Source organism: Malurus melanocephalus, unplaced genomic scaffold (assembly GCF_030028575.1).
Source record: "Malurus melanocephalus ecotype Western Australia unplaced genomic scaffold, MMel_1.1 scaffold_113, whole genome shotgun sequence".
NCBI classification, from domain to species: domain Eukaryota; kingdom Metazoa; phylum Chordata; class Aves; order Passeriformes; family Maluridae; genus Malurus; species Malurus melanocephalus.
In genome coordinates this window covers 1,245,285-1,260,446 of record NW_026623345.1, presented here as the reverse complement: position 1 = coordinate 1,260,446, position 15,162 = coordinate 1,245,285, and positions in this window count along the sequence as shown.

Below are 15,162 nucleotides of genomic sequence, written 5' to 3'. Positions count from 1 at the left end.
GGAAGGAAGGAAGGAAGGAAGGAGGTGAAGAAGCCACAGCCTTGGCTTAGCAAAGCCTGGCAGCAGCAGCAAGCCACTCACTCGCTCTCACCAGGCGCTTGGTGTGATTTTGACCATGCTGGGGCTTTATTCAGGAGAGAGCTCAGTCTGATGCAGAACTGTCTCTGGCTCGGCCATGCCGGCGGCAGCGCTGACTTGGTTCACTGGTTAATGTTCCATTACCAGACAACATGCCTCCGTCATTTATTAATGTTTCATTAGTGTTAAAAACATCTGGTAATTAATTATGCACTAATTATGGATTCACAGTGCTAAAAGCTGGGGTAATCTACCATAGCAGATGGCTCTTTGGGGCAGGGGGAAGGGACAGCTCTTAGCAGAGATGAAAATGTCAGGCCCAGCCCTTGCCAGGGGGAAGCATCACAGACAGACAGATCGCCTGCTTCTCCACCCAGGATTCCCATGCCTGGTCCAGAGGCACGTTGTCTCAGGTTATTAAGCAGATGAAACCTGTCCCTCTCAACTTATTTCAGGCACCAAAGGAGAGGTTCTCCCAGCTGCCCATGAAAGCTGTGTGAAAAGCCATCTGAGAGCAGTGGTTTTCACAGGGAGCCCCAGGCACCATCCAGCACCTGGAGTTGGTACTCGGCTTTCCGCCGGCTCCGGGACACCGTTTGTGGGCCCCTCCGTGGTGCCTGGCCACGTTAAGCAGCAGTCCATAAAGCAAGGGGTGTCRTAAAAGCCCACTCGTTAAGTGCCCCAGGAATATTACGTACAGATGTGCAGAGATGTTTCAAACTGGGGAAGGTCCCAGGGGATCATCCCTGCCAAGCAGAAAATCCATCCACTTAGCAGGATAAATCCATACAGGAAGAAAGAGGGAATTACAGTGCTCAGAGAGACCTGTGCATCACATAACCTGAAATCCAATACATCACCCGGGTGCAATGGGTCCCTGCATCTTCCCAGCACAYATGTGGCAGTAAATCCCACCTTAGGTGTTGTTTTGGGCTGTTGCTGATGCGAGAGCAGCCTTGCACGGAGCTCCCCAAGCTCTGCAAGAGGGATCAGAAGTGTGACTGGAAAGCAGGAGCTATTTCCTGGCCTTGGGGCTTCGGAGGAAGCAGAAAGGCCCTTTGCTTGAGCAGGGGCTGAGCAGCGGAACGGGAACAAATCACTGCACCTCCTGCATCTTTCCCTGAGGCAGGTGCTAGCAGAGACCTCATCCTCCCCGACCCAATAGTTAGAGAATCCGCTCCCACACCGGCCTCCCAGAGCTCCCAGGGGATAACAACCAGCTTGTTTATCACAAATTAGGCTGACAGGGATGCGTTGTGTAGGCTTTGATGGGGCAGCACACTTTGGTGGMTGAAGGAGGAGCAGTGGGTGCTGYGCTGTGCATTCAGCTCTGGCAGACYGTCCATCTGGCACCGTCACAGGTGAGAACAGGGAATGAAAGCAGGCTCTGCTGTTGAGAAAGCACACCCATGGCTAGCAGGCTCTGCTGTTGGGAAAGCACACCCATGGCTGCACTGCCAGACCCRAGCTGAGAGCTTGCTGAGCTGGGTGGAAATGCCACGTGGGATCTGTTGAGCCAGCAGGCAGAGGAGAGCTGCTGCTCATTTCCACAGGGCTAAATCCGGTCCTGCAGGGGCAGATATCCTCCTCCATCTCCAAATGGGAGAAGTGGCAGGTGTGGCAGGTGGAAACAGTAGGAGCTGGTGGGAAGGCAGGCCCCAGGATAAATGCATGAAGAGCAGCACCTGTGAGGGGTGAGGCTGTAAGCAGAGTCAGCTTGACCTGGAGGAGCCCAGACCCCCCAGTCCTCAGCCTGCAGGGGTGTCAAGTCCAGTAAATACAAGAGCCCACCCCAAAACACGGAGTATTGGTCCAGAAAAATCTTACATCTCCTGTACAGAGATGTAGCACAGGATGACTTTGGGAGGTTTTAGCATTCCTCCCAGGGTTCTCTTCCCCAGTGGCAGGAGAGAGAGCTCAGGCAACAAGGTCCCACCATGAGGAAAGGCTCCTCTCCAACATTTTTGGTAGGAATGAACCCAAGATCTTTGAGTTAATCACATAGAGAAGCAGACAGAGCTGCAGGTGGGGACTCTGGGGTAAAACAGTCTTGCTGTAGGGCAGAGGTTTGTGGCAACAAGAGGTGACAGATGGTCACGGCACACCACAAATGAGCCTTGGACCACCTTTTTCCTTGCTGCTTCCAGAAAAGGACTTGATTCACCTCCAGAAGAGAATGTGAAAAGCCTCAAAGCAGTGACTCTCTTCTTTCTTGTGTCCATCCTGACTGACTCAATTTCTGTCCTGGCCCTGTGTCCCTGGTCCCCAAACACCTCCATCTGCAGCCTCATGCCCTCCCTCCCCACTAGACCAGCCCTGGAAGTTCCTCACTCCCCAGATTGGCAGCTCCCAGGACTCTTTCCCCATCTCCGATCACTGCTCCAGTGCTGTGACCTCCCTGCTCACGTCCAGTCTGCCCCAGTCCCCTCCCTGCTCTGGCCAGGATGACCCACATGGATTATCTGTTCACAGCATCCCAAACCTCCCTACACACAGTCACAGCAGCCAAGCACAGCCCACCCAGTTCAGCTGCAGCGCGGAGACCAGACCACACCAGGGTCCTCTAATAAGCAATTGACTCTTTTTTTCCTCCCCTTCAAGAAAAAGCCAAGCATTAATTTGGCTTCTGCCACTCTGTTTATCTAATAGCATCGCTGATTGATTGTCTTATTTATAACCCAGATCCGGTGTCTGGGCTGCTCGCGGAGACGGGGTGATTGATGGAAAGAAGACAGCCAGAGAGGGACTTAATGGAGCCATGTGGCTGAGCAACCGAGTAGTGGCTTAGGCATGAAATGAAAAGTGTCTCCCACAAGTCTGGGCTCCTCTCCTCCTTTCCTGCGTGGCTCCCAGGGAAGCTGCTAAGTGCTGGGAGAGAGCAGCACGCTCCCCACACCCTGCCAAAAGCGATCAGGGACCGTGCTCATGTCCCCTCCCGCCGCCTGGCCAAGGGGACACAGCCAGCAGGGACTTGGACTGCGTCCTGGGAAGGCGTCACACAGTCTCTGGGAAGGCTTCCCCCTTCCAGCGTGGAAGGAATGGTTGAAAGGTGTGAGACAGCCTGACCCCTGCCCAGCCACCAGCCTGCTGTCAGGATGCCTGTCCTGCCAGCTGGAAATGGGGTCCTTGCGCAAACAGATGGTGCAGAGAGGAGCCTTTCCCAAAGTGCCCTCCTGCAGGCTGGCAGTAAATATCAGAGGTCTCAGTTTTGTCCAAAGCTGGACTAAGATATTTTTACATCCCTAGGGAAAGTGTCTCTGTTCCTCATGCCCAGTGGTCACAAACTCCAGCAGAGTCACCAGCTCACACGTGAATCACCCCATGGACACGACTGCTGCCATAAAGCACCAACAAACAGGGAGGGAGATGCAGTCCCAGAAGGTGACTTGCCATCATTCAGGGTCATGCTGGGGATGTGTGACAGCCTGGATATGTCCCAAACCTCCAGCCTGTGAATTCGCTCCAGAGCAGCCCATCCCCAGCTGCAGGATCGAGTCGTGGTCAGGAGATGGCTGACAACTCCAAGTCCCCAGGAAGGCATTTGGCTTTGATCTGAACCAGAACTAAACCCTCATCTTGTCCGTAAAGATCAGTTTGGGAAGAAAAGAACAACATACTGGTTCAGTCAAAATATTTCATCGCTGTTTAATGGTCTTTATTTCATGTCTGATTGTAACAGATAATCTAATACAAGCCTCAAGCAAAGCCAAACGCAGTTGTTTCATTATGAAGGACCCCATCAGCCAACTTTGACGTGGCCAAACCCCACTCTTATCCGTTTTGTTTTTCTTCCTTTATTTTTTTTCCCACATCTGAAATTTGAGCAAAACCAAAGCAGCTTCATGAACGCTGCTGTTTCAGTGGACTGAAGGAAACCATCCAGGAGACAGGTCTYCAGCCCTGGAAGCATTGTTGTTCCCAGCACCAGTGCTTGGCAAATACAATTCAATGCCTTATGATAGAGTTTTATTTCTTTCAGGAGAAACCCATCCTTGGAAAGCCCCCCTGGACCACCAGGCACAGGCAGATGACAAGCACCCCCTTTGGCTGGGGTGTCTCCAATCATGGTGGTCCCTCTGTGGGTGATGCCACTGTCACCTCACCATGTGTCCAGGGCTGCGAAGAGAAGKGACCAGGACAGGGCGATCCTTGCAGGATGTTGGAAGATGGAGGGGCCCCTGAGCAGAGGGAGCGGAAACGGCCTTTGATGTGGAAGCTCTCCTTTCGCAAACACAATGAGTTGCAGAGAAGTTTTATAAACATGGCTATTGTTGCTCCATCCCTTTGGTGGGAACAGATGGTCCGAGTGCTCTGTTGGGCCCCCCTTCCCTCCCCTCACTCCCTATCCCCATTAATAAAGCCCCGGCAAGTCCAGCACCGCTAAGGTTTTCCCAAGGGAGATCAATAAATAAATGTAATAACAACAAAGGGGCCCATGCAGACGAGATTGGGTTACAAAGAGGCCTCRCCCCCCCTTCTCCTTTCCGGGTGAGAGTCACTGCATGCAGGCACTCTGGCCAGATCGAGGAGAGGTTCCTCCATCCCCACTGTCTGTGGGAAGTGGGGACAGGATCTTCCCTCTGAAAGAGCCGGGCACCACCTGGAAGTCCCCACCCTGCAGTCATGGATGGCAGTGTGTGACCTTGGTGGTCACCTTGCAGCCTTGGCCATGGGACTTTCATGGCCACGAAGCTGCTCCAGGTCCTTTCCCTGCAGGGTCCCATCCAACACAGTGCACTCAGGAGCATCATGGCATCACCTTGGCTCACTTTTTGCCTGGCTCTTGCCTGACAAAAGACCAGGCAATTTTCTGGCCAGCTGGAAAGCATTGGTGGCTCTGACCTGCTCCTCAATGGTGTGGTGAGGTTTAATCCAGGACTAGAGCTGAGATTAGCTGGGATTTAACCAAGGCAGAGCAATCTGCAGGCAGGGTATCCCTGTGGAAACCACCAGCATGCACCAAATGCTGCCCATCCATSAGCTGCAGGGCAGGAGAGCAGCTTCTCCAGGAGCATCAGCAGGGCTTGAAAGTGGCCACAGCACCTCGCCAGAGTCTGCATGTCAGAGAAGTCACAAGGAGGCACTCATCGAGTGGTCTCCGTGTTGGGGAAGCGGAGATGAGTTCCACAAAGCTTTCCAGGAACTCATCTACTGAGGAAGGGCCATCTACTGGAGTAACCCCATGGGCAGTGATGTGCAGGAGGGACTGAGCAGAGGATTTGGTCCAAGAGCCGACTCTGAGCCCTGCCAACTCATCCCTGTCAGCTGCCATTGTCCAGCCTCCTCCCCAGCTGGTCCCTGCTGCCCAGAGGTGATGGGATGCTGGTTTTATCAGCGCAGGGCTCCAGCAGCTGGGGGTCCGTGCGATGAAACGTGTTTCACACACGCACATGCACRCACTGCCGCCTCCCCTCCGAGCCGCCCTGGGGATCCCTGCCTCCCCCCAACCCCTCGCTCATGAAAGAATTAAAACTCTCGATATCATCTCACACAAACGTGGATTTGAGGCCTCGTCAGTCACCAGACACGTCCCACAATCTGCACTGGCTCCAGACAGCTGGAGGGGTTTGCTGGAGGACCAGAATGACTTCATGCCGCCTCCCACGTACCGGGGGTTACCCAGAGTGCTCGATGGGAGGGGAGCCGGGGGCTGGGAGAGCGCAGCCCCATCCCCACCATGCCATGCCCTGGACCCAACAGGGTGGGTGCTGGCCTGAGGAACACCCTCAGGCACTGATAGAAAAACGCTGCTGGGGTGCAGAGGCTCTCCCTGTGGGCGCGAGCGAGGCAGCTGGCCCGGGCTCCGGTGCCGGAGAGGTTTATGAGGGCTGACCCCTTGTGCCGAGCGCCTGGGGCAGGAGAAATCCCACTCCGCCTAGGAGTGCAGGTGCACGGGGCTGCTGAGAGGCAAAGGGACTACAGATGCATGGGGGATCCAGCAAGGGGGAGCTGGGGCCAGCCTCAAGCTGCTTTGGGTCCACCCCAGCAGTGGGAATGGTCCCCTTCCCTTCTCCAGAGTCCTCTGCATCGCTCTGCGGGCGCTCCTGCAGGGTTGCCTGCACACAGCCTGCCACGGCAAWGCTCAGGGCTGCAGGATGCCCAGAGCAGACTCATGGCATTGTGGGGTATCCAGGATTTCCTGGACACTATAACAAAGGCAACAGATCACCCAGTTACTATTGCTCCTGATGTCTCAGCCATGGTGGCACAAAAGATGCTGTGCCAAATGCCTCAAGAGAGGATTCCAGTGATGTCCCCAGCCATGGGGGTTCATGACCTTCATCTAGCACTGGGAAATGTTTGGGATCTGCGCTGGAGAAGGTACCTAGGATGAACATAGCCCTCAATTCTACAAGCACCACCCTGGGCAGCGGGTGCTGTTGGGCCTGGGACATAGAGAACATCACGTGCAGGGCTGATATCGAGTTCTGCAAGAGCAGCAGGCATTTCAGCCCATAGCCCACCTCCCCTATTTCATTTAGCACTAATCTGAATCCTTGCCTTAGGAGCCAARCAGGGGGTTGGGAATGTTTCTCTGAGTGAATTATAATCATCTTTTGAAACAAAAAAAAAAATAACACAAAGCAGGTGGCTGAGATCGAAGGTGGATAAATGCCCATCACAGAGCACCTGGCTGAAGCCAAGTGCAAGCTTAACTTTGGTTTCTTTGAAGTCAGCACATCCCCATGCTCTCCGTGGGTCCGGGGCTCAAACCCTCGGTGCGTGCCTTCTACCAGTGCTTGGGTAATTTATGGACATGTGAGGCCATTCAGAAAACTTTTCTGTGAAYCTCCTGCATCAGCCCAGTCCAGTGGGTCAGGTCATGTTTGCCTCTCATCAGCAGCTCAGTAGAAGCACTATGCAATGTGAATCAAGCCCAAAAAATAAATGCTAAGACTTGGTATCCCAGACCCAAACTGCATCTCTCAGGCATGCCATCCCCTGCTGCATGGCTACCTTACCCTACCTGACAGGCAGCCCATTGACTAACAAATGTGCACACCCTTTAATTACAGCRCACTGAATCCACTTAGTGCTGTTTGGTTAGATATGTTGTCTGTTCGAGGAGCTGGAGCGGTACTCACTCAGCTCAGAAGCCCAAGTCTCTGGATTTTCAGGCCCTTAATATTCACTCTGATCTGTTCATAAGTTATTCATGGGGAGTGGGAAATGCCTTACAAGAGAACTCACTCCGAACTGCGAGTGCTTCTGAGGCACCTCACAATCTGCTTGCACAGGGTAAGGAGGGGAAGGTAATGAATAAATGATTGTTTACAAATTATTTACTTGTCTCCACTAATTTCCACACTGTTTACCTGGCAGCATGCTGAAGTCAGGAACAGCTAGAGACGACTTCATCCTGGTGTATCAGCGGATGGAAGCTGAGCAGTGTGGGGGGAAGAAAGCCAGCGCAGCAGAAGAGCAAGGAGATAGCTTTGGCTGCCAAAACTGGCCATTGAGTGCAGTCTTGCTTGGTCTTCACATTCCAGAAGAAAWTGTTGTGCAGGGCTGTGTTTCTGTCATAACTCAGTAGGATGCATGGAGCCAAGTCCAGGACCTTCAAATCTGCTGAGGGCTGTAAAGTCCTTAAGAGGAATATGCTCTGCAGAAGGTGACCAGGCCTTGCTAGGGGATCACTCTGTGTTCTCAGGGAGCCAGGGCTTTGTGGGGAAAGTCAGGAAAAAGTCCTTGCTGTGAATTAAGCAGCAGAGTAAGACCTGGTGGAAAAGCTGAGCTGTTTTGTATCTGAGTGTAGGATCTGTAGATGCAGGAATGATGATGTTTACAGCCCATGGCATTGCCCCAGAATGCAAATGGAAACTCTGCCTTTGAGGCAAAATCACCCCTGCAGACCATGGCTACCTAAGRAGGCAGCAGAAAGAGCCTGTCATCCTACTTAAAGCCATTTTAGGCTTTTCAGTCCCATCTCATGCTAATTTCCCACAGAAAAYCAGAGACAGAAAATCACAGTGAGGAGGGACAGGCACACCAGCAAAATTAATGTGTGTGTAGGATTCATCTGGGGGAAGAAAGGACAATGTGGCTATGTCAGGAGATCAGGACAAGGTGGGACCTGGTCAGTCCCAACTGCACTGATGTGTCTTCCAGACTGCCCCATGCTTCATTCCCTGTTGTTCAAGGGCTTGTGAATTCCCCTCAGCTGAGCATTCAGACCCTGTATCCTTCCAGACCAGGTGCTGCAGCATCCTGGGAAAAGTGGCTCTGGAAGGAGACACAAGATGCTTGCAGGGTGGAGGGACAAATGCCTGAACCAGGACTGCCACCGGCTGCTGGCAAAGCCCAGGTGGGGRCTCAGGGCTTGGGTTAGGCAGTGTGTGATGAACCCACCCTGCAGGACAGCAGCYCGCAGGAGACAGAGTGACACTGTGTGTGACACATGACAAGGTGCACAGAAAGCACAGGCAGAAGTCAAATTACCCAGCCACAGCTGGTTCCAGTAGCCAGCATGAAAAAGCTGTACAAGATGGGACAGACTCATGCCACCAAGATCCATGAGCAGCCTRTTCCCAGCACTCGCAGCTGCCCATGCCTTCACCATTCCATGGGGACAGACAGCAGTGTCCAAGCTCTCAGGCTGCAGGAGACTGAGCAGGGCTGATTTGGGATGCTTTCACCTATACCATGGGGAGAGAAAGCTGCCTGCAGACTGCAGGACATTTTTGGGACCCTGTCTTGTCCACTTCCCTCCCTGGTCTCAGCTGCTCCTCACCCCTCTATGCCCCAATCTGCTTGCCACTGACCCTGCTCCCTGCAGCCTTCTAGCTCATCACTCCCTGCGAGCAGCCTGTAAATTATCCTTGCACACAATACCTCCCCTAGCCTTGGGGAGAGGGAATTTATCCCCCCAGCTCTGCTGTCAGGGACCTCCATCTGCCARGAGTGATCAGCATGCTCTTAATTCACTGCAAAGGGTGCAGGGCTCCCATGAACGCTCCCGTGCTTACTTCCYTGCCAAACCCTTGGTGCGTGCCTGCACCCATGGAAACTGCCTAGGAAAATTGCCCAGCACGAGTGAAATGTTGTGATCCTTAATGGGGGCACATGAGCCTGGTCATGAGGGGCAGGAGGGGATTGCAGGCAGGAGATGCAGCTTGGGAGAGCCAGGCATGCTCCGAGTGGTGAGTATTGACATGGTGGAGACTCCCTCCGCTCCCTGGGGAAGCATCCAGAGCAGCAGACAGCAGGCAGATGATTCGGGATTGCCCTGACCCTTGCCAGTCCCTTGACAAGTCTGTGAGGRAAGCACGAGCAGCCCTTCCAGATGCAAACACCTGGGTGTGCAGCCCCTCTTGTCACTGACCTGAGGAAATGGTGCAGCCARAGAGGCGAGAGGGATAAAAGTGTGGAAATGCCTGAAGGTCCCTCGCCCAGAGCATGGATCCAGCAGGAATGGGCTCACAGCTGGGTGTGCTGGCAACACTTCACTCACTTAGACCAGCCTGCTGATCTCCCTCCAAAGCCCCCCAAGAGCCTGGATCTCTGGTGTGAAACCAACACTGAGCAAATACCCCCGTTTTCCTGCCACAATTACCCTCTTTAACTTTTCAACTTATCACCTGCGCAGAGGTTTATAAAATTTTAAAGCTAATGGCGTCTCCAGTAATGATACTGCAGATGTACAAGCTGCATCCTGGGATGAATAAATTATAGGAGGCCGAGTAAATTGCAATGGGAAGGACAGCAGCTGCAGGATGGAAACAGATGGCTTCACCGTGCGCCACAGCTTGGTCTCAGCACGGGGTGTGTTCCCAGGGCTGTCCCTTTCACGGTGGCCCCGACAAACACCTGGGCACACCTGAGGCTGCAGATCCCAGGGGCATCAGCAAATGCTGTAGCCATCCTGGGGGTCCAGGCAGCTGCCTGAGTGCTGCTGTGGGACTGGGGGCTACAGTGGCAGCCTGTGGGCCAGAGCAGGAGGCCTGTCCTCCTTCTGCTCACTGGGTTCTCATGCAGGAGRAGCTCACAGCCCCCAGGAGCTGACAGGATGCTTGGCAGCTTTCTTGGGGGAACATGGCTTGTGGTTATGTCTACTGCTGAATTCCTCCCAGTAAAGCCTTTGCTGCCTTTCTACACCCCTGCACACGTACACAGAGCAGAGCAGGGTGGCTCATCCTACTCCTCTGCCCTACAAGATGAGGCACTCAGGAGTATGACAAGGATGCACATGGGGTTGTGCACCAGCTTTGTGTTCTGCTGATGTGACCAATGGGATTGCCACAGRTCAGAATTTGGGTCCCTTCATACTGAGGTGCAGCACAGCCCCAGCTGAAGTCCAGCAGTGCCACATTTCCTGAGCTCTGGCTCCAGCACAGCTGGCAGCACACTTGTCACATTCAGCAGGGTGACAGGACAGGGCTGTCTCTGTCCCAGACGAGGGACAGGTTMACAGAGCAGCAGTGATTCCCAGCTCAATTAGACCCCATATTCCCTGACCTCTTCAGTGTTGGCTTTTCCCTGTGTCCTGGTTCACTTCTTGAACTCAGCCTGAGACAGGAAACTCCTGTCAGGGCATGTTCAGGGCTCCTCAAAACCTGCTGCAGTCATGGCCTCAAAKATTAACCAACCTGGGCAGACCCTCAGTACATGACTGCTGTCCCCTCTGATTTGCTGCTGGAGCAGCTCAGCTGCAACATTGAAGGGATGTAAGGTGGCAGAGGAGCTGGGGACACAGAGACAGTCCCTAAGTCACTCGGTTCTCTAGTTCTCCTTGTGAGGACARCCTCTGTCAGGSRATCTCAGAGAGGCTGATAAAATGTRGGGGCTTTGCTCCAGAACTGCCAGTGCCACCAGAGGTTCTCTGACAAAAATACAGATTCTTAATATGCAGCCAGCCAGCATGGCTTCATCCCCGAGGGATCCACTGTTTGTGCAAACCCACACCCCACACCCATGGGGTCTGACCAACCTCACCCCTGCTGCATGGAGGAGCACCACAAWACTCCATCCCACCCCTCTCAGTGTCTCTGGTCCAGGCTGGGAGTGTGCAGGAGAAATTCTCSCTCCTCTGGTCCTGATGCAGGAGTGGCTGAAGTGCCAGAGGATCATTCTGCCATCCTGAGAGACCTGGACAGGCTGGAGACAGGGCCAACAGGGACTCCATGATGCTYAGTAAGAGGTGTAAAGCCCTGCACCTGTGGAGGAACAGCACCGATGGATGCTGGGGCCACTCAGATGGAAAGAGATGGAGGTCCTGGTGGGCACCAGCTGAACATTGGCCAGCAGTGTGCCCCTGCTGCAGAGGGTTTATCCTGGGCTGCACTCCAGACTGTGCTGATAGCAGGTTAAAGGAGAAGGTCCCTGTGCCCTACAGAGTGGTGTYGAGGACACGCTGGAATCCTGTGACCAGTTCTGGAATCCTGTGTCCAATTCTGCAATCCTGTGCCCAGTTCTGGAATCCCAGCATAAGGGAGATTCAGACAAACTGGAGAGAGCCCAGCAAAGGGCCACAAGATGATGAAGAGATTGGATTTCTATGGATTTCTATTTCTATATTTCTGTTTCTATATGGATTTCTATTTCTATATATCYTTCCTATGAGGAAAGGCTGGRAGAGCCTTGTCCAGTGACAGGACAAGAGGCAATGGSCACAAACCAGAACAGGCACAAACTGGAACATAGGACACACTCTGTCATTGTCCAARTGACCAACCATGGGAGCAGATTGACCAAGGACACTGTGGATTACCATCTTTGGAGATTTCAAAGCCCTCCTAGATGTGGTTCTTGTCAACCAGCTCTGCTTCAACGAAGTTCAGCTCTGGAGGTTCCTGCAAACCTCTGCCACTCTGTGATTCTGTGAATAACTTCRCCAACATTACAAATTTCACGTTACATTACAGATTTTACACACACTGCAACTTCTGCACTGTATTTTCTTGTATGCCTGCAGACTGGAGGCTGACAGGGCCACACTCAGTGACCCAGCCAGGAGAAAGATGGGCACCTCTGGGGCAGAAGGGCAATACTTTCTCAAAGCCCGTTTACATCCATGGGCTAAAGGAGCCCAGCAAGAGCARCACCTGGCACCAACACTGGTGGGGGTCACTCCTTTGTCAGCATCCCCAAATRCCAAGGTCAGGGTCCTCAGAACATCCCCAGGGTCCCCAGAGCATCTCTGTTAAGAGCAGAGTGGGAAGGGACAGGGCAGCCTTTCCCTTTGTCTGGGGAAAGTTTTACTGCCCTGGGTAACACCGCCTAACTCCACTTTCTTTCACGGATTCATTGCCTCGTTCCAGAGAGATTGAGCAGGCGAATGTGTCCAAAAGCAGATGGATCCGCTAAGCGGCTCTTTCTTGCACATTATCTCATACAGTTTGGGTGCAATAAAACTTCCAGGCAGAACAAATCTTCAAGCCTGTGCCGTGCCTTATTTTTAGCTGCGAAGTACGTCTGTTTTAGTGCTCCTAATCCCTAGCTTGGTAGTAATTTATGGAGCTAGCTCTTGGCTCGCTTGGGCCTGAAGATTTGTAGTAAAACTTTTATAAGTTGCAGAGATAAATCCCATGGACTCTTGCAGTCTTGGGGGACTCTCCTCCAGAAGTGTGTTTTGCTGAACACTCCCTCAGCATGGGAGTGTGCTCAGGCGAGAAAGCGTCAGAGGGCTGAGAATAAACTATCCTGGGTGTCATCATGACCTGCAAATCAYCTGGAAGGGGAGATCAGGGGAAGCCATGGGTTCTCCAGTCTCAAGCACTCAGAGTTTTGAGAGTAYCCGCCCAGCAGGAATTGTTTACCCCACATTTAGTTCCTTTGAATAGGCAAACCCTAGAGGTGAGCAATGTTATCAGGCTATGCCAAGCAGTGAGATGCCTGGGAAAAGAGAGGTGGCTCTGGCTTTAATGGAGTGATTGGGGTGACACACCACTTGCATGTATAAATATATATATTTATTTATATATATATACATACACCTGCATGTATATCACCTTGGAGCTTTTTGCATGGTCAAGGCTGTGGCTTAAGATGAGGAGCACTATGAAATGTCTATTTCTCTGCTGCCTTGGGCTCCCTCAGGTGAGGGCTTTGCAGGATGGAGCACTACTTTATGCTTCAGTGGAGTTACGGAGCAGAGAAGGGGAAGGGGATTGAGACATGGACCCCACAGCATTCCTTTCCAGATCCCAGTGGAAAGATGGGCCCATAGTTGTGCTCCCAGCTCACCCATCCAAAGGCTTTGTGCAGCACCAAGCCTGACTTTCGAGAAGCCCAGATGTTTCCTGGAGTTGGCAGCTCTCAGAGATGCCCTGAGCGCTGTCCCTGAGCCCAACAGCTGGGGCAGGAGCTGCAGTGTAATGACCATGGCACATTGCCATGGAGAGAACAGCGCTTCACCATCTGCACACTGCGCTCTSAAGGGCTGGTGTTTGCTCTGCACATGTTTTTAGATTCATGCAGACCCATATMCTCAAATACTTCACATTCCCAAGAGCACTTTTTCTGAAGAGAAGGAATATTTCCAGAAACCATAAAGGAAGGAAGGTCAAATCCAGAGAGGAGATGCTGCAATTCTACACAACTTTATAACCCAAGCAGGTACCAAGGTTAGCTGCAGCTGATGGGTAGATGTTCTCCTGGTGTGCTGGYTCCCCCAAAAATGGAACAACCTTCTCTGTGCTTGGTATAGGATCATGGAATCAAAAGATGGTTTGGTTTGGAAGGGACCATAAAGATCACCTTATTTCAGTCCCGCTAGCATGGACAGGGACATCTTCCACTAGAGCAGGTTAYTCAAAGCCTCATCCAATCTGGCACTAAACGTTTTCAGGGATGGAGCATCCACAACTTCTCTAGGCTCTAGGACAACCCTCTGGCGCTCTTATCCGCTGTTATAATGGGGAGAGGGGGTCTTTCTCAAATGTTTCCAGGTAATTGAGTCCTGGATAAAGTCATCCAACGCCCAAATTTAGTGCCTTTGTGCCTGATGTTTTTTTGGCAAATGTAGAAAGCAGAGTCAGTCACATCACGACCTGCTGGGAGTCGATCAATCTGAGCTGAGCAGGATGATGCCTGAGAGGTATCCTCACACAGACCTGGCTCTCCTCTCAGAAATACTGTTAGTCCAGATCCCTCCAGGGATCTTTTCACAGGAGGAAAGTTCTCCAGACACCATCTGGCGTTGGGAAACATTGCAAACCCCCAACAATCCTCTCCCTAATGAACAGTGTCTCCAATGAGGAATACCGGCCAGATGAGCAGCAGGATCCTGTACAAACCTCTACCTTCTCACCCTCCTGACTGCCCACTGGTCCTAAAATCCTACTGTTCCCTCTGCCGCTCACAGCCCACACATCTTCTGCCCTGTCACCTTCCCCAGCCCAAGCCTCTTTCTCCATCCCTTGTGGGAGCAAAGCTGGTCTCCTGCCACACTGGAGAGGCTTCTGTCATTCTGGGCACCCTCTCCTCTGCTCCACAAGGCTCTCAGGGGGCACTGGGCTGGGCAGATCCCCTCTACCAGCACCCACAAGGTTTTTGCCAGCATGGAACTGGAAAAAACTTCCATTCCCTGTGCCCAGTGTCATGCAGAGATATGGCCTGTTGGTGCACAGAGCAAATTCTGGGTGATCAGGGCTCCCCCATGCAGCTCCCAAAAAGTTGACTTCCTTTTCTCATGTCTTTTCCCATTTTCAATCTGATTTCCCCYATGAATGAGCAGGATTCACACAGCCTGAGGCAGATGACACACATCTGGAGCAATCACACCCAGCCAGGACGGTCACTACATCTCATCCACCACGGGGAGAGGATATAAATTGTTTCTTGAGCCAGCAGCAGGAATTGCAGCTGAGGCAGGGCAGCACCTGGCAGGATGCTAAAGGACCTGTGCAGAGAACTGGTGGCAAGCAGGTGGGCAGGCTCTGCTCTGCTCTGCTCTGTTCTGTTCTGCTCTGCTCTGCTCTGTTCTGTTCTGCTCTGTTCTGTTCTGCTCTGCTCTGCTCTGCTCTGTTCTGCTCTGCTCTGCTCTGCTCTGTTCTGTTCTGCTCTGCTCTGCTCTGCTCTGCTCTGCTCTGTTCTGTTCTGCTCTGCTCTGCCCTGTTCTGCACTGCTCTGCTCTGCTCTGTTCTG